Raw genomic sequence first — 23333 nt, 5'->3', positions numbered from 1 at the left:
ATCTCCCTCATTAGTCTCATAAGTTCTGAGACCTGATCCTTCAATTTGGAAACTTGTCCTTGTAGGTTCTGTACTTGTTCCTGATCTTCCATTATCTTCTTTATTCGGGATCTTGTTAAGTACACTCTCTTGGGTTGAACCGTGTGCTTGGTCAGACTTGCCTTTTTTGAAGCAATGTTTGATTTTCTGTAGGGAAATAAATAAAAAAAGCTTTTAATGAATTTTGAATTTCGTAAAAAAAAAAAACTAAAGGTCCTGGTTCGAACAAAGGATACAATGGCATTTGGGAGCCAAAATGAAATCTGCTGAAGGATGATTGCATTAATTTTATCATGGCATCATTCGATAGTCTGACTGTGAATAACAAGATTGAATGCTCGTCTTATGATACCTGTCCATATGGCACATCCAATTTTTCGCATAACCCTAGCAAGGGGGTTCCTACGGGAGTTATACTATTCATTCATCATTTTGCTAAACAATGGCCCAAAAAGTTTTCCATTAACTGAATATTTATACACAATATTCTTTACATTGGCCTAGGCTCAGGGAGGCTCTTTATAATGAGATGACATTTTCTGAGATACTCGTATAACCTTTCTTCTTATTTGGCAGGGTTGAATGCTTTTAGAGCATATTCGGATTCAAGAAGGAGTTCTTGTTTTCCCTGTGCTATCGTTCTCTCCAGCTGGTTAACATTCTCTTTCAGCTCTTGATAGAGAGCAGCTTGTCTTTCTTTCTCCTTTCTTTCCTTAGCACATTCTTTCAGGATATCGTTGATGAGCAGTGCCTGTTCCTTCAATTCAAGCTTTTTCTTTTTGTTTTCTTGTTTATACTCTTCTATGAGTATCTCTTGGTATTTCATTTTTTCTTGAAGCTTATTATTCTGCATTTCTACTTCCCTAACCACAGCTTGGAGAGAGCCTTTTTCCTCTTCCCACCATGCCTCTTTCTCTTCGAAGCTCATCTTTTCGGCCCTTACCTCTTCCCTGAGTCTTTTCACTTTTCTTTTAAGGTTCTGCTGTTGATCCTCCAACTGTTTTATTTGTTCTTGCAGTTGTGAGTTCTCAATGTTTGCCTTCTGTAGTGAGTCAGCCAGATGATTATTAGCTTCCTCTGATAGGACATTTTGGCGAGGGTCGCTGCTTCGCATTTTGTTGAATTTACAGTTAAGTGTTCCTGGTCCCTGTCAGCCCTCCATTTAAGATAATCGCCCGTGGCACTCGGACCTTTAGGCGACCTTTCCATCAGAGTGATGTTTTCCCAAGATTTGTGAGCTATCTTCAACCCTTCCTCTTCCTCGAGCTCATGGTAGAAATGACCTTGGTTGTGTCCTTCAATGTTGATTCTGGATTGTGTTGAGACAAACTGTCTCATTACTAATGCCGGGGTGTAACTCGTGTATCCAATCACTCCGATTAGGGATACCGATTGATTACCTCCCGTGCTGATCAAAATGGATTGACTCGACGTCCACAGCTTCCTCCAGCAGTAGTCATGGCTATTGAAGCCCAAAATCCGCTCTTGCCACTGTGGCTCATTCTTCGGGCTGATCACTAATCGGGTCATTTTTTCGATGAGAGGCTGGTCAAGATACCAAGTTAATCCCTTCGTCTCCACAGGACACATATGACTAATAACCCAAAGGTGCAACAACTGGGAACAACACTTAATGGACCCCTTGCCTTACTGTCTGCAGTAAGTGAGGGTTAAGAAAGTCTCGGCAAGTATTGCCGGTACTGGATTGACTTTCTATTTCTCTACCGCCCAGAACATTTCCACAACACCGCAGTTATGATTCCGGAAGGCCCAGGGAACAAGATCAAGCCGTAAATTGCTAAAACGAGCATCAACGAAGCTTGATCCCACTGTTGATCTTGGATGTATTGATCCAACCCTTTCTTGAGGTAAGTCCAATACCATCCATGCGTGTTTCCTTTAATGGTTTCTCTCGCCTTTGCTTCTTCTGGTGGGATCCTCAGCATATGTGCAAGCCGTTTCCAGGTCTGCCTATGTTCGAGGTGCAGGTAAATCCGATTCTGCGCCGCATAAGGAATTTCTAGCAATGCTTGATATTCTTCCATAGTGGGAGCAGTATTGATATCGTTGAAAGAAAACACTCCAAACTTAGGGTTCCAAACTGATAACATGGCCTTCAGTGTCGGGACTTGAACTTTAACTTGCATCAAGGTTGCAATCCTCCCGTATTTCTTCTCAAATTGTGCTTTAACTTGATCGGGAAACAACTTCCAACCATTGGCTAGACCCTCGAGACTGTTCATCCTGACTTCAATCTTGCTCAGGTCCAATGGGGGTAATGAGCAATTTTTGGGCCACGGTTTAGCATTTTGTTCTGATTTAAGAACTTCTTCTGCCGACTAACTCGAGGATGCCATGTTAAAAATGATGATTATCCTTTTACAGACCTTATTTCGGTGATGCCTGTAGGAAATACTTGTTAGCAGGATAAATTCAGGTAATCTTGAATTATACTATTGGCAGAGTGACACCTGTACATTTATCAAAGTAGGAAAATGTGTAGGTTTTCTTAAAAGTATGATTCAAGATTACCCTTAAAAATAAGAACAAAATAAAATAAACAGAATAGGGTAAGAGTAAGTATGCCCCTTTTGTCCTAAAGTAAAGGAAAGTCCTAATACCGGCTGGGTGCTACCTAATCGGACAGTTCTATCTTACAAGGTAGCTTGCTATGACTTCCAACTATCATGATAGTTTAGCTCAAGGTCTAATTTTCTAAAAGCCACAGGTTCCCAAATTGCCCCTACTGTAAACAGTAGAGCCCCATTTTATCCGCCATGATACTATCAGGAAAATTCCACGGGTATCACAGTGAATAAAACGAGTTTCAATTTCAGCAGAAGCCTTCACGAATACTAACGGGGTAAAACCCATGGGTACCGCTACATGACTCCCTCCTACTTTCCTAAAAGGGTAAGAAAGCCCGGGTATAGGGCTGAAGTGTGTGAGGACATCGTGTGAGTGCTCAGTATGTGAAGGGACACCTTTACCTCTTCCCAACTCAGGGGGATTTTTATTTTTCCCTTTTTTCCTTTCAAATGAAGAACGCTGTAGAAAGTAAAACAAGCAATACAAGCAAAATGGTTAGCAGGGATAACAATAATTAACGTACAGCATTTTGCGGAGTAAGCCTACCTAACTATAATTTGATCGCAAAATTAAATCTACCTTTAGACCTTTAGACCGGGGTTAAGTTTTATGTTAGCTCCCCAGTGGAGTCGCCAAGCTGTCGCAAGGTGTTTTGCGGTCGCCTGGACGAACACTCACCGAAGTGGGAAAAGTGAGGAGTCGCCACTTTAATTTTGAGGGAAATTAAAGAAAACCATTTGTGAAAGTAAGTTAGAATAAAACCACTTCAAAAACAGAGATTCTAGGTTCGGGGTCCATGAAGAGGTGGGGAAGGTGTTAGGCACCCCACTTCGTCCCTCAACGAGGGTAAGCAGATTTAACTTCACATTCTTCATAGTTAGGAGGGTTTGAATGGAAATGTTAATCCTTTTGACCGAAAGGAATGTTTGATTTTTCACTAATCCGGGTTACCCAGATACATAAGTAAATGAGACGATCTTAGTGAGTTGCGGTTTCGTATTAATTTTATTTCAGGGGGAATCATCTTACGTATTTGTTGAAATTTAATTTGGGAATCGGATAAGAACTCTCCTCCGATCTCCTTTAAATATTTATTAAAATTTTTAAGCTTGAGAATCGGATAAGAACTCTCCTCCGATCTCCTTTTTAAATATTTATTAAAAATTTTTAAGGGTAAACCGGATAAGAACTCTCCTCCGATCTCCTTTTAAATATTTATTAAAATTTTTAAGTGGAAACCGAATAAGAACTCTCCTCCGATCTCCTTTTAAGTATTTATTAAAAAATTTTAAGTGGAAAGCGGATAAGAACTCTCCTCCGATCTCCTTTTAAGAATTTATTAAAAATTTTAAGTGGGAATCGGATAAGAACTCTCCTCCGATCTCCCTTTAAATATTTATTAAAATTTTTAAGTGGAAATCGGATAAGAACTCTCCTCTGATCTCCTTTTAAGTATTTATTAAAAATTTTTAAGTGGGAATCGGATAAGAACTCTCCTCTGATCTCCCTTTAAATATTTATTAAAGTTTTTAAGTGGAAATCGGATAAGAACTCTCCTCCGATCTCCTTTATTTTAATAGGGATAGGATAAGGACTTTTCTGATCTCTTGAAACTTGATTACAACTACCCGTCACGAAATCCTAGAACTAAGGGTTTTGGCATTTAAAGATGTAGGGGCTCGGAATAAGGCTTCTTGTAATTCATTGGTACCTTGTATCCAGTCAAGAGATACCAAACCGAATTTTCCGACCTTCCTATGTGATCGCCTTACCAGTACCTTTTGATACCCGATCTATCCCATTTATCTATCTTAAAGTTCGGTTTTACTCTGCCTTGTGTTGTTTTACTCAATTATCTTTTGCATTATTCTAGTGATTCGGCCTTACTATTTTCCCGACTCATTGTTTAGACCTTTTATTATTTTTAAAGAGACCCTTAAGATACGATTACCTACATTTTACCCGACCCCTTATACATTACTCGAGACTAGAAAACTTGCATTTAGAAATAACAAAGATTAACGAAAAGAATGGACTGATCAACAAAGGGGTAAACTCGAGAGTAACCTTTTGGTATTCTTTAGCGCAATATAAACTTAAAAAAAAACTACGTACATAAAAGAACAAAGGAAATATGAAAAATAAAAACAAGCACTTAATAAAACGACAATACGAGCACTCACTTGTAGGGAGCCAAATCTACTAAACTAAGTATTGAATCACAAAGCTTAATAAAACTGCAGGTTGGTAACCAGAAGGTTAAGGTCCGCCTTGAAACGAAGGATGCTTCGCTAAAATGCAATCGGGTCGAAATAATACCCGAGTTTAAATGAGGTTGAGCCTGGACAATGGGAGTGGAACTAAATAAAACAAAGAGCTGAAAATGAGAGCACCACAAGATAATGAATGAACTGAAAATAGAGAGTTTCAGTATTCAAGAATCCCTTTTGCAAGAAAATACTTTAGAAAACTGGTTTCAAAAGTTTTTCTTATGAACGCTAAAAAAAGCAGAGTAACGAACTAAATTAAGTTTCAGAGTTCTTCCACTATAGTCACTACCCTCTTTCTTTTGTCCTCCTTGAACATTTTTTTATGCAGGTATTTATAGGAACCGGGTGCTCCCCATGAAGGGTCAGGATCTATTTTGGGGGAGATGGAGGGTTAAGATTTTAAAGGATATGATCTAAGGGCTCAGGAATTAAAGAGAATCAGAACGGACGGCTGAGATCCCTTCCGGAGTATTTGTCCTTTTCTCTCTTCTAATCTGACGGCCCAAAATTTCTTGTCAAGAGCGATCTGAGGGCTAGGAGTGAAAGGCGCTGATCTTATCGTTTTTCTTCTTCGATTTGAGAGCTCCGAGCTCGTCCTTACAAGTAAGATCAACGGTGGAGATTAGGATGTACTACCGTCTCCGACGCATCCGCACATGTCGAGTGTGGGCGATTCTAGGGCGTGCGGTTGAGATTTCACCTGCAACGCTTTAACTACCTCTCTTTGTCTTCCGATCTTCCCTCCTTTCTGGTCTTTTTAGCGTGATCCTTTTCCGATCTCTCATACCAGGTTCCTCTCTTCCGATCTCTCCTGACACGCTCTCTTTCGATCTTTCATGCCGGTCTCCCTTCCACCGATCTTTACCACACCAGTCTTCCTTTTCGTCGGGTTCGGTACAGTCAAAGCATTTATTTCCCTCAATTCTCGAGGCGTCCGCTTCGTTTTCTGCTTGCAATAAATGCTCAAATTTTCCTATATATATACCTTCAACCGAGAAACCCTACCTCACTTGACTTTCTCCCCTATTCTCCTCATTTTCCTTGTTCTAGCTGTTCCGGCAACAATTCCTGACAAAATGACCACTTTTAATCTTTTTCTGGTTGTCCTCTTCGTTCCTTGCCTGAAAATTTATGATCCCGGTGATCGAAAAATCATGATGACCTTGTCTGATGACAGTGAGAGAACTGGAATAATTAACCGATCTGGATCGAGGACCTCGATCGTGCCGATCTCGAATCGTTCGCCCGATATAATCGGCGAACTGGTTTCGGGCGAGAAGACTGCTAATATTCCCCTCAACACTGGTGACTGCTCTTTGGCATTCATCTGGCTCCTCTTCACACTGGGTGTTCCGACAGCGGCTCGGTTTCGAGCGGTAACTTTGATGACGACCTCTCTCATTCTCATGAGAGTCATAGTCCCTCCAGCCGGTCTCCTGGTCAAACACATCTTTTGACTCAGCCACGAGACTAGGCTTTGACATAGGCCTTTTAGATAGGACATTCCGCCGGTCTCTAAAGATCGCCCTTATGATGTAATCAGACCTTTAATGTAATCCGATCTCTAGAGATCGCCCAAATGATGTAATTAGACATTTACTGTAATCCGATCTCCAGAGATCGCCCAAATGATGTAATCAGATCTTTTCGGAAATAAAATTTATTTTGACAACTGTTGTTTTATTATTGTTGCATTGATTATTTTCCGATCTCTAAAGTATTTATCCGATCCGACTCTTAGTTTGAATGACACTTATCCGATCCGTAATTCAAAACACCTTAATCTACCGCTCTATAGTTAACCGATCTCATTATGGAATCTCCGGAATATTCGTGAGACGTGTCAGAACAGCTGGCTAGTCCCGCTATCCGATGCACTACCTGGAACATCGTGAGCATTAAATGCTCGGACGAGTATAAATAGGGGTGGGGTTAGCCAGTTGCTCCTTTATGTCATTTTCAGTCTCTCGCGAACAACTTCCAAATTCTCTCGTTTTCTCAACTTCCTCCGACACCGATCAAGCTCCGGTAAGGGTTTTGATTTTTCTTTTAGTTTAAATTTTCTATTTCCCTTGAAAATGAGCGGTGCCGAGGGTCAGAGAGCAGTAAGCCCCCCTTCCATTAAGTTCTCGTGGTCGTCCGATGAGGTAGAGGTGGTCGGACCAAGCGCGCGGCCTGAACTTCCTAGGGTCTCCGTTCCAGCTCGGGGACAACCAGCACCATCAAGGCATGTGCCATCTTCGGGGAGGGAAAATCTTCCCATAGACGAGCTGCCATGAATCTTGCAAGAAACCGACTTGCAGTCGTTCAGCCAGGAGTACAACATCCAGCCTGATTCGTATGAACTTATCCGGTGTCATGGCGACCTTCGAGCAGATCACTTCTTTAAGAGGGACGATATGATCATGGTGTATGAAAAACAGTTAAAAGCTGGGCTGCGGTTCCCTCTTGACGACTTCTTTAAAGAAGTTTTAAAATATCACCAAGTGTGCATCGCCCAAGTTCACCCGAACTCGTGGCGGATCTTAGTAGCCTTCCGAGGCCTGTGCAGAGCTAAGGGGCTCCGACCTACAGCTAAGGTGTTCACTGAACTACACCGGCTAACTCGTCGTAAGGACGACGAGTATTGGTTCTTCCAGGCGAAACCCCATTGTGGGCTTTTTACCGATCTACCTTCCTCCTTGAAGAATTGGAAGAACCGATTCTTCATCTTGAGAAGCAAAATTTCGAACGCTTTTGAGGGCTTCCCTCGGAGCTGGCTACATCAGGGTCCCTTGCTTACGAAGCACATCACCCTAAATAGGGAAGAGGGTGCAATGGTAATGGAGTTGAAGGAGCAGGCGTCCAGAGAAAAGTTCTCTTGTTTGGATGCAGTGACGGCCGAGCTACACCATTGGACTATGCAGCTGGTCATCGGTCAAGATCGCGGGCTTCAGCTCTCTGATCTCGGCATCGGTATTTTCTATATCTCAGATCTTTGGACCTTAGCGATCTCATTGACCTCTTCTTTGTGCAAGTATGGCAAGCGGCGAAGCCTCTAAGGAGAGCCGGAAGCGGAAGAGAGAGATCTCCCGGAAAGTACGAGAGATGAAGCGTTCCGAGATGCTTCAAACACCTGGTCATGAGCCCGGGGAAATACAGGAAGGCTCGTCTCAACCTTCTGGGCCTTCAGTCATAGAAGTGGTCCGATCTCCTCCTCGTCGAGAAAAGCCGCCTCCACCTCCTCCAGTCGCTCCGAGTGCAGAAGGGGGTCCTTCCCAACCTCCTGTAAGGTCCCTTTCCCGCGGTGCCCAAGTGCTGATCCACTCGTTGGAGAAAAACCGCACGGTTTGAGAGAACCCTGGTTTCGCCAAGGTCTTGGTGTCCTCCATCTGTCTTCGAGAAGATCGGGATAGGCTGTCTCCGGATAACCTTGATGATATCTTGACCAGATCTATGAGCCTGAATGTGGAGTGTTTGGTGAACTAGCACATGGTCCGAGAGAAGGCTCATCGCCTGGGTAAGGAAGTCGAGAGGATGAGTCATGAGATGTCTTCTCTCCGATCCCAACTTTCGTCCGCTCAGGACTACATATCTCAAATTGAGGGACGAATGAAGTTCTATGAGGACAAGCTGGCCGAGCAAGCTCATGTTCTGGCCAAGTGAGATCGTGTTCTCGAGGGAGTTCAGGCGTTCCGAGCTGATGAAGCTGCTCAACTCGATCATCTTGCTGAGGAGCTCAAGGCGAAAGAAGAAGAAATGGTGACCGGAGTGGCCGGCGCTTATGTGAATGCTCATAGAGATCTCCTGGCTGAGCTCAAGAAGCGTTATCCTGAGGAGGACTTCTCCTGGATGGCCAACCTGGCTCTCGAGGACGAAGGTGAGGATAGCGAAGGGGAGGCTGAAGGTGAGAGAGAAAATGAACAACATGTAGTTCAGGCTGGGGGCGATCCTCACCAATGACTTGTATAAATTTTGAAATGAAATGAAATGAAAGTTCCCCTTTTGTTCAATGATCGATTGTGATCAGAAAATTTCTAAATTGCGTAAGCATTTGATTGTTTGAACATATTAGAATGACAACTGAAAGTGATTATTAATCTAAATATAGGAGATCGGAAAACATAATATGCATGAGATCAGTTACGAAATGGGACTTAATTAAAATTAGAAATTTGTCTTTGAACACTTAAGATCGGGATCATCTTTAAACCGAGTCGAAACTTTTATCATTCTCAAATTTTTAAATGAGAGACCGGCAACAAGACTGGTGGTGCGAAGGCCTTATGTTGGTTCAATCTTATTTGACAAGAAAGATCGGAAATATGATTAAATGATTAGGGGACTCGAGAATTGGATTGAGGGATCGGTGAGGCTTTAAATGACCTGGAGACTTGGTATTAATTAAATTCTTTTTTTTTTTTTATGGGGAGATCGGAAGTGTAGTCGGTTGGCAAAAGGGACTGTGTTGGGGATCGGCTTCAAAGTTTATTAATTTCGGGGGATCGGCCAAAATATGGTGTCAACAGCTATTCAGAGAATGAGACCAGATAAATTTCGAGGACAAAATTTTATTTTTAAGAAGGGGAGAATTGTAATACCCCGAACCTCTGAGCTCTGAATAGTATCATTTTTTGTTTGTGACTTGTACTATTCAAAAATACCTTGAGGACCAAAAATAAAATAAAAATTTATTGAGATAGACACAATAAAAATTCAAGTGAACCAAAAATCTAAGGACTCATCGGGTATTATGAAAAAGAAGGATTATGACCTGATGAGGGGTATTTTGGTCAATTTACTTCAAGAGTTGATTTTTAACCAAAATCTTAATTAAATTAAATAAGAATAAAATATTGAATTATGAAGAAATTTTGAGGAAAATTAAATGTGAATGTAAAAAGAAAAGAAAAGGAATAAGAACTTAAGTTTAATTACCTTTATGCCACAATTAAAATTTTAATTTAAATAAACTAATTTTTCGGGATAAATATATAAGAGACAAGACAATTAACTAAAATTAAAAAAAGGACATTTCCTTTCTTCTTTCCTTCATGTGCCGCCACCCTCACCCCAACCTCTCTCTCTCTCTTTTCTTCATTTCCCCCATTTGCAACCTCCCTCCACTCTTGATTTCCCATCTTTCATCCATGGGTTTTCTATTTAATTAATAGAAAACATCAAAGAAAACCTTGATTGAGGGATAGTAGCAAGAAGATTTAGAAAAATGGAAGAGACATTGAAGATTGGAAAGAGAGTCACTTAAGGTAAGCAACTTTCACACTTAATTATAGGTATATTACATGGATTTAAGTCTATTTGAGTTGAAATAACATGTGAAATTGAAAGAAATTGTGCATTTATGAAGAGGGAAACTTTTGGCCAATTTAGGGGAAACTTAGGGTTTGATGTATTTGAATGAAATTGATGATGAAATCAAGCTTAGTTGAAGTAGTATGCATGATTGGGGCAAAGAGATTGCATGAGATTTACATAAATTCAATTATGAAAGATTAGGGTTCATGGGGAAATTAGGGCTTTGGTGCTAGAGAGTGAAATTAATGTGTGTAGTGTTAAATTATGGTCATTTTAGGTTCCTTTAGTTTGAATTGACATTGGGTTGATGAATAGAAGTAATGAAATGGTAGGATTAGGGAAAATTGAAGGAACGGAAGCGTGAAAAACACAAGTTTATACCATTGAATTCAAAAATTTTCATCTAGGGTCACATGCATCATGCAAGATTTATTTTTATCTATTTGATTTCAATGATAAACAACATATTAAAACTCTTTTAATATGTTTTTGGATCTGTATTTGCCATTTAAGATTTTAAAATTAATCAGATTAATTTTAGAACCCTAGATTAAATCAAGAACGATTACACTAACCTCTTGATGTACCGCAACAGATTCGCGCTTTGAGATTCGTCTTGAGACACGGATGTTGTCCTCTAGCTTGTCCACACCAAGAACACCTATGGCAGCCCTTGAACAGCTTCTAAAGCTTTTTCTATTAATTAGAAAATCAAGTTCTGCCTTTTAAGAGATTAAAGATGTAAACAGGACACTAGAAACAATTTCTAGTGTTCTTAATTCAAGAGATTGATGGCTAATCTCTTTGAATTGATAAGAGATGAAGAAGAAGAGATAAAAACCCTCAAAGTGGTGTGACAAAGGAGTGTGGCTGCTGGTTGTGTTTTATTTTCTCATAACAACACTTAAATAGCTAGGTTAACACATTAAACCCTTGCCACATGTCACCCTTTGATTAGCTCTAGGTTTAAGTGACCCAATCACATTGTGCCAAGTGTCAAACCTATATTTAATCTTGATTTTAATCATCTTACATGATTAAAAACATTTGGCAAGCTTATGTGTAATCCTATGTGTCACCATCTCATGGTGCCACGTGTCACACTGCAAAAATGACCAAAATGCCCCTGTGTCTTAATTTTGAGTTCTCAACCCAAAATAATTATTTTTCTTCTTCTAATTAATTTATATCAAATATAAATTAATTAATTAATCTCTATTAATTAATTTCTCATTAATTAAATTCATATTTAAACACTTTAAATATAAATTTAACTTATATTATACATCCAATAATCTAGATTTGGTTTCAAGTCATGCTAGGGACTTTGCAATCTAATTGCAAACCAAACCTATTTAATTAATCCATTAAACTCTTTAATTAATTAATTAAATCATATTTAAATAGGTGATAACTTGTGTATGTGTGTGACTTACTAGGCTCATCACTAATTGGCAATGAGACATGATATCAACTCTTAATATCATCAGAACTCTTTCTTACCATAAATGATTTCTCTAAATCATTTTATGAACCTCATAGACCATGGTTAACACCTAGCATAGCATGCCATAGCCACCCAATTAGTAATAAGGTTTACCTTAAATGAACCTATAATCATATGTTACCATACACTAGAATCTCTCTGTTACAAAATCCCAACTCAAGCTAGAGTCATGGTTTATGTCAAACTCCATTTGCTATGAATATTATGTTCTCTTTTAATTCCAGTTCTTGATTAAAAAAATTTTCTCATCAGAAACTCTTTTCTGAATAAATCTATCTGTCCTGGCCAGGAACTTGAAACATCAAGAACAATTAAATGAACATAGGATTTTATCTCTATTTACTTAGAGGAACAGATTCCATCTTAATCAACACCTACCTCCATATATAACTAGTAGGAGCCAACACATGCCCATATACCCATACACAGTACAAGTATGAAAGCAGTATCAAACTCAAACTACCTATATACAAGATAACTGTGCTATTTCAGGTCTAAAGATTATATGCACTGATATGATTTATGACAAAACATTGACAAGAGTAAACTCCATGTGCTTGTCATAAGTGTCACTGGTTCGGCCTACTTATCATGTATAAGTGCCTATCATGTTTGTTATATGGCATGAGACTCACCATTCCATCTTATTTATATCTCATATAAATAACTTGGGAACAAACATGAATACAATCTTTCTGGATAAGTCATGTCCTTATTATGAAGTATCCTCGATTGTGAACCTATTTATGATACTTTGTGCTAGAAATATTGTCACTCATATTCTTAACAACTTAAGAATAATATTTCTAACAAAATATCAATGGACCTTTTCTATTACACATAAATATATTATGTAAACGGAAAAGTGGAAATGCCTTTTATTAATAAAAATATGTACAAGATACATACTAAATGATATGCTCTAGGGCATACTACTAACAATCTCCCACTAGCACTAGAGCCATTCATTACAATATCTTAGACCTATCTTCTCAAGATGTCAGTCTAACTGAGCTTGTGACAAAGGCTTAGTGAATGGATCAGCTGAATTTTTCAGCTGATGTTATTTTTCTGCATGACTATATCGCCTTGCCCAACTATATCTCTGATAATGTGATAGTGCCTTTCTATGTGTTTGAATTTTGGGTGAGACCTTAGTTCCTTAGCTTGTATGACTACTCCATTGTTGTCACAGTGTAGTGGAACTGCTGACTTAATGGAAGGAACTACTGTAAGTTCTGTCACGAACTTCTTTATCCAAACAGCTTCCTTTGCAAAGATCTCGATGCAAAGAATATACTCGACCTCTGTAGTGGAATCTGCAATGTGCTCGCTTGGAACTCTTCCAACTGACTGCACCTCCATTACAAATAAACACATATCCAGAGGTAGACTTTCTATCATCGATATCTGATTGGAAATCAGAATCAGTATAACCATCCAATTGCAAGTCTCCACCTCCATAAATCAAGAATAAATCCTTAGTTCTTCTCAAGTACTTAAGGATATTCTTGATACTATCCAAAGATTCCAAACCCGGATTGGATTGATACCGCTAGTCAAACTAACAAAGATATGCGATATCCGCCTAGTACACAACATTGCATACATTAAACTTCCAATAGCCAAGCATATGGAATCTGGCCATCTTATCTCTTTCTTCAGGTGTCTTTGGAGACATCTCTTTAGAAAGGTGGATACCATGTCTCACTCGTAACAATCCTCTCTTGGAATCAAGCATGTTAAACCTCTTTAACACCTTTTCCAAGTATAGACTTTGGGATAAACCAATTATTCTTTTCGCTCTATCTCTATAGATGCGAATCCCAAGAATATAGGTTGCCTCCCTAAATCTTTCATGGAGAATGTATTTGACAACCATACCTTTATAGTCGTCAACATACGTGTTATTACCCATCAACAGATGTCATCCACATATAAGACAAGGAAAGTGATAGCACTCACTAACCTTCTTATATACACATGGCTCATCCTCATTTTTGATAAAACCAAAGGATTTAATGGCTTCATCAAAACGGATGTTCCAACTCCTCGAAGCTTGTTTCAACACATAAATGGATCGCTTTAGCTTGCATACCTTGGAACCATCTTGGGATTCAAATCCCTTAGGTTGTTCTATGAAAATGTTTTCTTCAATGTATCCATTGAGAAAAGCTGTTTTGACATCCATCTGCCAAATCTCATAATCATAGTACGCAGCTATTGCTAATAAAATCCTAATTGATTTAAGCATGGCAACAGGCGAGAAAGTCTCCTCATAGTCAATTCCTTGCCTTTGGCAAAACCCTTTCGCTACTAGCCTTGCCTTATAGGTCTCTACCTTTCCATCAGAACCAATTTTCTTCTTGAAAACCCATTTGTTCCCTATAGGTACAATACCTTCAGGTGGGTCAACAAGATCCCAAACTTGATTCTTATACATGGAATCAATCTCGGATTTCATAGCATCAATCCATTTTGAAGAGTCTATATCTGATATAGCTTCTTCATAGGTAAGTGGATCATCCCCATAATCTACTTCTTCATGAGTAGACAACTCTTGTTCTTCTTCATGAAGAAAACCATATCTCACTGGTGGGTGAGATACCCTGGTTGTTCTACGAGGAACAGCTGTAGATGTTTCATTAACGGGTATAGGTTGACTAGATGGATCTATATCCATCTTATCTGTTGGTTGGTCAGAATTCTCCAATTCTAACTCTATTTGCCTTCCTTTGCCTCCTTCTTGAACAAACTATTGTTCAAGAAATATGACATCTCTACTTATGACAACTTTTGTGAAGTAGGCAAATAAAATAATATCCAAAACTATCTTTTGGATATCCAACAAATCGACCTTTTTCTGATCTGGTCTCCAATTTATCAGTGTTCAGCTTTTTGATATAAGCTGGACAACCCCAAATCTTAACATGCTTAAGACTTGGTTTTCTTCCATGCCATATCTCATAAGGTGTGGAAGAAACTGATTTTGATGGAATCCTATTCAGAATATACAAAGCTGATTCTAATGCAAATCCCCAAAAGGAGATTGGCAAATCAGTATAGCTCATCATACTATGTACCATATCCAATAGGGTACGATTTCTCCTTTCAGATACACCATTCAGCTGTGGCGTTCCTGGAGGAGTCAGCTGAGAAACAATGCCATGCTCTCTCAAGTATTCATCAAATTCAATACTCAAATATTCACCTCCACGATCTGATCGAAGAGCTTTAATATTCTTTCCTGTTTGATTTTCTACTTCAGATTTAAATTCTTTGAACTTTTCAAAGGATTCATGTTTGTATTTCATCAAATACAAATACCCAAATCTTGATTTATCATCAGTAAAGGCAATAAAATAATGAAAGACCCCTCTAGCCATTTCTTTAAATGGACCACATACATCACTATGTATTAGCTCCAAAATATTTTCAGCTCTTAGCCCCTGTCCAACAAAGGGTGATCTAGTCATTTTGCCCTGAAGGCAAGATTCACAAGTTGGAGTAGGCTCAGAGTCCAATAAGGATAGAATCCCCATTTTCTCCAATTTTGTAATCCTATCTTCTGCAACATGACATAACCTTAAGTGCCAAATATATTTTGAACTTGAGTTGGTTTTCACCACGGCATTGCATTCATTTAGATTGCTATACTCTGGCCAGTGGAAACACTTTCTTACTGGCAATGGAAACACTTTCCTATTGGCAATGGAAACACTTTCCTTTGCCTTCATCAGCTTTAGTCTTCCTTTTCTGTTTAGCTATTTTCTTAGAAGGACTAGGAATCTGAGGTTTCTTTTTCTTATTGCCCTTCTTCTTGTTGGACTTTCCAGTAGAAGAAGATGCAAGCAAAGCTACCTCTTTTCCTTTATTGCCTGGCATATTCTTTTGGGCAATAACCAGCATGTTGAGTAAACCAGCTAAGGTGCATTCCTGTCTAGTCATATGGAAATTTGTCACAAAATTCCCAAAAGACTCAGGAAGGGACTGAAGGATCAAATCCGTCTGTAGTTGGAAATCCATGTTGAAGTCAAGATGTTCCAACTGCTCAATCATCCGAATCATCTTGTGGACATGATCCCCAACATTCTGTCCCTCAGACATCCTCATACGGAATAGCTGTCTAGATATCTCATACCTAGCATTCCTGCTGTGCTCACCATACAACTCTTGTAGGTGAATGAGGATCTCACTCGCACTCTGCATGTTCTCATGTTGCTTCTGTAACTCATTACTCATGGAATCAAGCATGTAACACTTAGCTCTCATATCATGCTCCTTCCACTTGTCCAAAATTTCATTTTCATCATGTTTGGCCTCTGGAGGTAAGGGACCAGGAACATTTGAATCTAGAACATATCCTATATGTTCAAGGTTCAGGACAAGTTTCAAATTTCTTAGCCAATCAGACAGATTAGGTCCTGTCAACCTATTGTGATCAAGTATGCTTGCAAGGATATTGGATGGTGGTGGTTGTTTTGTGCTCATTTTTATCAGAAAATTAACTACGGAAAATAGCCAGATTAATTAGTAAATGTATCATGTAATTAACGAAAATGATTATGGTCTTTTAATCAAATTGGTCCTCCCACTAACTTAGCGAATCCTACACTTCCAAAGTAGAAAACGGAAATCCTAGTTGGATGGATTTCTAGTGGGTGATTGAATTCTTATAATTCTATTGATCATCCTCAGGTACATCCATTATTGGAATTACAATAAACTATAAGTGAGCAACTCTTTGCCCATCACATCTCATGTGAGGTTCAATCCTTTACCTAGCCCCTAATGCTCAAAATCTGTGTACATCCATTATTGACTTATCTTGCATTAGTTAAGTTGATCCCATTGAGCCAGTAATTATGCAAATAATTTTAATGTCCTCAGGTACATCCAATATTAGCCACTAAACCATTTACATATTTACAACATCTCATGCTTAACAATTATTCTTAAGAAAATCTCTTAAATAAATTGCATCTTATGCAACTATTTAAAATTTCTTAAAATAATTGCCCCAATGGAGGGCCTATGTTATAATTACTTTAATTATAGCATTTCCAACTTAATCATTTGTTTGGAAGATTTTATGGTCATTCTATTTACTATTAAGGTCTCACTTTGCACATTATCCATTTAGCATGCATTTATCATATAATTGCATACATTCCCATACATCTCATGCATTCATGGATAAGCAGTAAATATGGTATGATCATGGACTTTCTAAGGGATTCAATTCTGAGCCACCAAGAATTGAATCAGGGCATTCCTAGGTGCATTTCATTTATTCATTCATTTTACAAGAGTTGCTGAAGGAGTACATAATCAACACTTGATCTTGAATTCCTCCCACTGGTCCCACCAATGCTCTTAACCTCCTTGAACTTCTTGCAATCCAATATTACATAGTAATCCTTGGCATACCAAGGCGAATTTACAAGAACTTAAATAAATGAAATTACAACCCAAAAATTATTACAAACTTAATAATACATGCTCAAAATAAATTAAAATAAATTAATTAATTTACAATCCCAAAGAAACATAAAAGAAATAAATCCAATCACATTGGTCTTTTATAGTCCATGATCATCCCTCATGCATATCACTATTTAACAATTAAATAAAACATACATACTTAAATTAAATTGAATATCTCATATTCAACTTAAAAATCCAGATTTGAATATGATTCAAATAAATTTAAAAATTCATATTTGAATCTCATTCAAACAAATTTAAAAATTCAGATTTGAATCAGATTCAAACAACTTTAAAAATTTAGATTTGAATCACATTCAAACATTTTTTAAAAAATCAGATTTGAATCACATTCAAATATTTTTTAAAAAATCAGATCTGAATTTTATTCAATCAATTTTAAAAAATCAGATTTAAATATGATTCAAACAACTTTAAAAATTCAGATTTGAATCACATTCAAACAACTTTTAAAATTCAGATTTGAATCACATTCAAACAATTTTTAAAATTCTGATTTGAATCATAATTTAATTGTGTGATAAAAATTCTAATTAAACAATTTAATTAGACATAAAATGGATCTTAAATCATACAACAATTGCACATTCACCATCCATTTACCTTTGCACACCATTGTGATGCATCAACCATGCGCACCATGGTGTTCATCATTTGTGCCACCACTTTGACTTTGCAACCAGCAATAAACTCTTGATCTCATGATCAAACACACAATTAAATCATATAAAAATCAATCTAAATGGCAAATATAGTGGCTCTGATACCAATTGAAGGAACGGAAGCGTGAAAAACACAAGTTTATACCATTGAATTCAAAAATTTTCATCTAGGGTCACATGCATCATGCAAGATTTATTTTTATCTATTTGATTTCAATGATAAACAACATATTAAAACTCTTTTAATATGTTTTTGGATCTATATTTGCCATTTAAGATTTTAAAATTAATCAGATTAATTTTAGAACCCTAGATTAAATCAAGAACGATTACACTAACCTCTTGATGTACTGCAGCGTGTCTGCGCCTTTGAGATTCGTCTTCAGGACACCAGATGTTGTCCCTCTAGCTTGTCCACACCAAGAACACCTATGGCAGCCCTTGAACAGCTTCTAAAGCTTTTTCTATTAATTAGAAAATCAAGTTCTGCCTTTTAAGAGATTAAAGATGTAAACAGGACACTAGAAACAATTTCTAGTGTTCTTAATTCAAGAGATTGATGGCTAATCTCTTTGAATTGATAAAAGATGAAGAAGAAGAGATAAAAACCCTCAAAGTGGCGTGACAAAGGAGTGTGGCTGCTGGTTGTGTTTTATTTTCTCATAACAACACTTAAATAGCTAGGTTAACACATTAAACCCTTGCCACATGTCACCCTTTGATTAGCTCTAGGTTTAAGTGACCCAATCACATTGTGCCAAGTGTCAAACCTATATTTAATCTTGATTTTAATCATCTTACATGATTAAAAACATTTAGCAAGCTTATGTGTAATCCCATGTGTCACCATCTCATGGTGCCACGTGTCACCATCTCATGGTGCCACGTGTCACACTGCAAAAATGACCAAAATGCTCCTGTGTCTTAATTTTGAGTTCTCAACCCAAAATAATTATTTTTCTTCTTCTAATTAATTTATATTAAATATAAATTAATTAATTAATCTCTATTAATTAATTTCTCATTAATTAAATTCATATTTAAACACTTTAAATATAAATTTAACTTATATTATACATCCAATAATCTAGATTTGGTTTCAAGTCATGCTAGGGACTTTGCAATCTAATTGCAAACCAAACCTATTTAATTAATCCATTAAACTCTTTAATTAATTAATTAAATCATATTTAAATAGGTGATAACTTGTGTATGTGTGTGACTTACTAGGCTCATCACTAATTGGCAATGAGACATGATATCAACTCTTAATATCATCAGAACTCTTTCTTACCATAAATGATTTCTCTAAATCATTTTATGAACCTCATAGACCATGGTTAACACCTAGCATAGCATGCCATAGCCACCCAATTAGTAATAAGGTTTACCTTAAATGAACCTATAATCATATGTTACCATGCACTAGAATCTCTCTGTTACAAAATCCCAACTCAAGCTGGAGTCATGGTTTATGTCAAACTCCATTTGCTATGAATATTATGTTCTCTTTTAATTCCAGTTCTTGATTAAAAAAATTTTCTCATCAGAAACTCTTTTCTGAATAAATCTATCTGTCCTGGCCAGGAACTTGAAACATCAAGAACAATTAAATGAACATAGGATTTTATCTCTATTTACTTAGAGGAACAGATTCCATCTTAATCAACACCTACCTCCATATATAACTAGTAGGAGCCAACACATGCCCATATACCCATACACAGTACAAGTATGAAAGCAGTATCAAACTCAAACTACCTATATACAAGATAACTGTGCTATCTCAGGTCTAAAGATTATATGCACTGATATGATTTATGACAAAACATTGACAAGAGTAAACTCCATGTGCTTGTCATAAGTGTCACTGGTTCAGCCTACTTATCATGTATAAGTGCCTATCATGTTTGTTATATGGCATGAGACTCACCATTCCATCTTATTTATATCTCATATAAATAACTTGGGAACAAACATGAATACAATCTTTCTGGATAAGTCATGTCCTTATTATGAAGTATCCTCGATTGTGAACCTATTTATGATACTTTGTGCTAGAAATATTGTCACTCATATTCTTAATAACTTAAGAATAATATTTCTAACAAAATATCAATGGACCTTTTCTATTACACATAAATATATTATGTAAACGGAAAAGTGGAAATGCCTTTTATTAATAAAAATATGTACAAGATACATACTAAATGATATGCTTTAGGGCATACTACTAACAAAAAGTGCAAACTAGGGATATGAAAAATTGGGGATTTTTGTGCTATGAGTGTTATGGATGTATTAATGCTAAATTATGATCATTTGGGATGAGTTAAATGTGAATTGATGTTGGTTAGTAGAAGTAATTGAAGAAATGAAATATTTAACCTAGGGCAGAATTTTATACACTGAGTTCAGTGTGCTTGGCAGCCCATAAGTTGAGCTACACAACTCCAATTGGTGTAAAATCAATTGGAAATAAAACTTAAGACATAGGTCTAGAATTTTCATGAAGATACCCTATCCAGAAAATGACTATAAACTACCCTAATTGAACCTTGAAACTAGAAGACAAAATCTAGAAATCTGAAAATTTATCAAATGAACAGTAAACTTTGCAAGGCCATAATTCTCTCTAGAAAACTCTGATTTAGGTGATTCTTGAACCAATGGAAACCTAAAACATAGTAGAACATTTCATATGGAGAACTTAGGGCTAAATTATGGACTTAACCCAATCAAATCACTAAGCAAATTTGAGTTACCAAATCTGCCAAAATCTAGAAATATACAAATTGACCATATGAATAGTAAACTTTGCAAGAATAAAACTCTCTCTAGAAAACTCTGATTTAGGTGATTCTTGAATCAATATAAACTTAAAGTATAGTAGAACATTTCGTATGAAGAACTTGAAGCCTAATTATGAACTTAACCCAACCAAATTGCTGAGCAAAATTGAGTTGATAAATCTATAAGAATAATGAATAGTAATGTAAACAGTAATCTTTCCATAGCCATAAATTTCTCTAGAAAACTCTGATTTAGATGATTCTTGAGCTGATGGAAACCTAAAGCATATTAGAACATTTCATATGAAGAAATTAGAGCCAAATTATGAACTTAACCCAATCAAATTGTCAGCCAAATTTAAGTCACCAAAGTTGCTAGAATTAGCCCCATGTGAATAGTAATCACTATTTTGGTCATAACTTGAGCTACACAACTCTGAATTAGGTGATTCAAAAGGAAAATAAAGTTAAGACGTATATGAACAGTTTTCATGAAGAACAAATCATCAAATTGTAAATGAAACTAGGTAAAATTTGGGTTCAATGCTTAGAGCTCCAAGCTGTCCACAATTTCAAAACACTTTGAAATTTCAAATCTAACTTAGGGAGACATTAGACCTTTATTTGATGAGTGCTTAGCAGCAATTGAAATGAGTATTGAGGCATTCTATTTGTATGTTTTTAGTAGAAAAAGAAGTTGGAACGAGCAAGGAGAAGTAAGTAACGAGAAAGAAGAAATATTGAAGATTTGTGCACAACTAAACTTTTTCTTTGTTTTAACCTTGTAAATTGATTTGAATTAGTTTATTTGAATGACTTTGATTTGAATGAGTCTATTTTCAATGAGATATGATTTTTCTCTTGCATTTGAGAAATTTGTGTGTTGCCACCCCTTTATGGGTTTTATGATGATTTGAATATGTTTTTTATTTTGCAAATGTGATTATTGATTTAGAAACTCTTGAAAATTGTTTTGAAACCACAGTTAGCATGACAGTCTCTTCAAAACTCCCTAGTAGTAACGGCTACTTGGGGTTTGATATTTGATATGATTATGTCCCCCATTAATAACGATTAGTGGGGTGAGACTATATGATTACTTATTAGCAAGCTAGCCTTTCCCTCATTAATAACGATTAGTGAGGTTGAGATTGCTTTATTGTGGTGTACAACATGACATTGATTGTGAAATTTTGTGTCATGGTCTAAACTGTGTGTTGATGTTGGCAACACTTATGTTTTGTGAATGGTGATTCATAAAGTATCATTTCTCATTCGAAATGTGATTTCAATAAATGATTCTTATGGATTCAGAAAGTTTTGTGATGCTATCATGATTATGCAAATACATGATTTCTTGTATTTGAACAAGTTGTGTTTTACCTTAAGTTTTAAAGTTATTAGTTGTGTACCACTGAGTGATATACTTAGCGATAGCTTATTTATGCTATCGCAGGTAAGGGAAAGGAGAAGGCTACCGAGTGAGAGACTTGGAAGTAGCATTTTGGTTTTGATTGTGTGTAACACCCTCCCTGTAGCAACTCCGTACATTCTACTGTTCCGGTGACCAGTGTTGGTCTAGAACGTTCGAAAAAATATTTAAACTAAAGTGAGGGACCATAATTAACTCAAATATTAATAAGAAAAATTTAGTAAAAATTTTACAAATAAAATACAACTAAGTCAAATGAGCCGGTGCCCAAGCGATGGGTAACCCAGTGGGAAGTTGCGGTCCTCGCAATTAGGAGCCCTAGACCCGAGAGAAAATTTATAAAATAATTTTTGGGACTCCAGAGAAGGGTCATTGAGGTTACTATGGCATTAAAATGCCAAGAAAATATTTAGAAAAATTTTTCAATCGGTACAGACAATTTTGACCCGTTAAGTCAAACGGAGGGCATTTTGGTCATTTCGCCTTCAGAGGCGATTTTTGGCCTACTTGTCCAGTTAAGTAAATAATTATTATGATCTAAAATATGAATAAATATTGGTAAAAATTGAATTGAAAATGAGTAGAGAAGAGAAGAAAAAAAAAGGAAGAAAATACTAATTATGACATCATATGATGTCATTAAACACTTACCCACCAATCACATTTAATCAACACTTAAATTAACTAATAAAATATGGATAAGAATAAAACAAAACCTCATAAAAATCCAGCAGTCATCACCTTCACAAAACTCACCCGTAGCTCTCAAATTCCATAGCCAAACCTCCATTGATTCTCAACCAAAGCTCCATTTCCCTCTTCATTTCACCATAAACCCTCCTACTCCTTTCACTAAAACTCATCCTTACACCTTGAATAACCCTTAGGCAGCAAAAAGAAAGAGAAAAGGTGAAGAATTAGAGCTCTTGAAAAGCTCTCAAGTGAGGTTAGTGCCATATTTTTCTCTCTCACCCCTTTTAATTCTTGTTAGAACATCAAATTAAGTTAAGGAATTGTAAAATTTGAAACAAATTATACATGTTAGAGCTTCTTCAAATTTTTAACAGCCATGAACTTTCTTGAGTTTGATGGCTTTGAATGGAATTAAAATCTAGGGGTGTTCCTTGATGTGTATAAGTGAATTAAAAACCTTAGTTGTATGTATAATGTAAGATTGAAGAAATTAGGAATTAGGGTTTTGAGAGAAATTAGGGTTTTACTTATGTAATGGTGAATGAA

This window comes from Hevea brasiliensis, chromosome 15 (assembly GCF_030052815.1).
Source record: "Hevea brasiliensis isolate MT/VB/25A 57/8 chromosome 15, ASM3005281v1, whole genome shotgun sequence".
Classification (NCBI taxonomy): Eukaryota; Viridiplantae; Streptophyta; class Magnoliopsida; order Malpighiales; family Euphorbiaceae; genus Hevea; species Hevea brasiliensis.
This window is presented reverse-complemented; position numbering follows the sequence as displayed.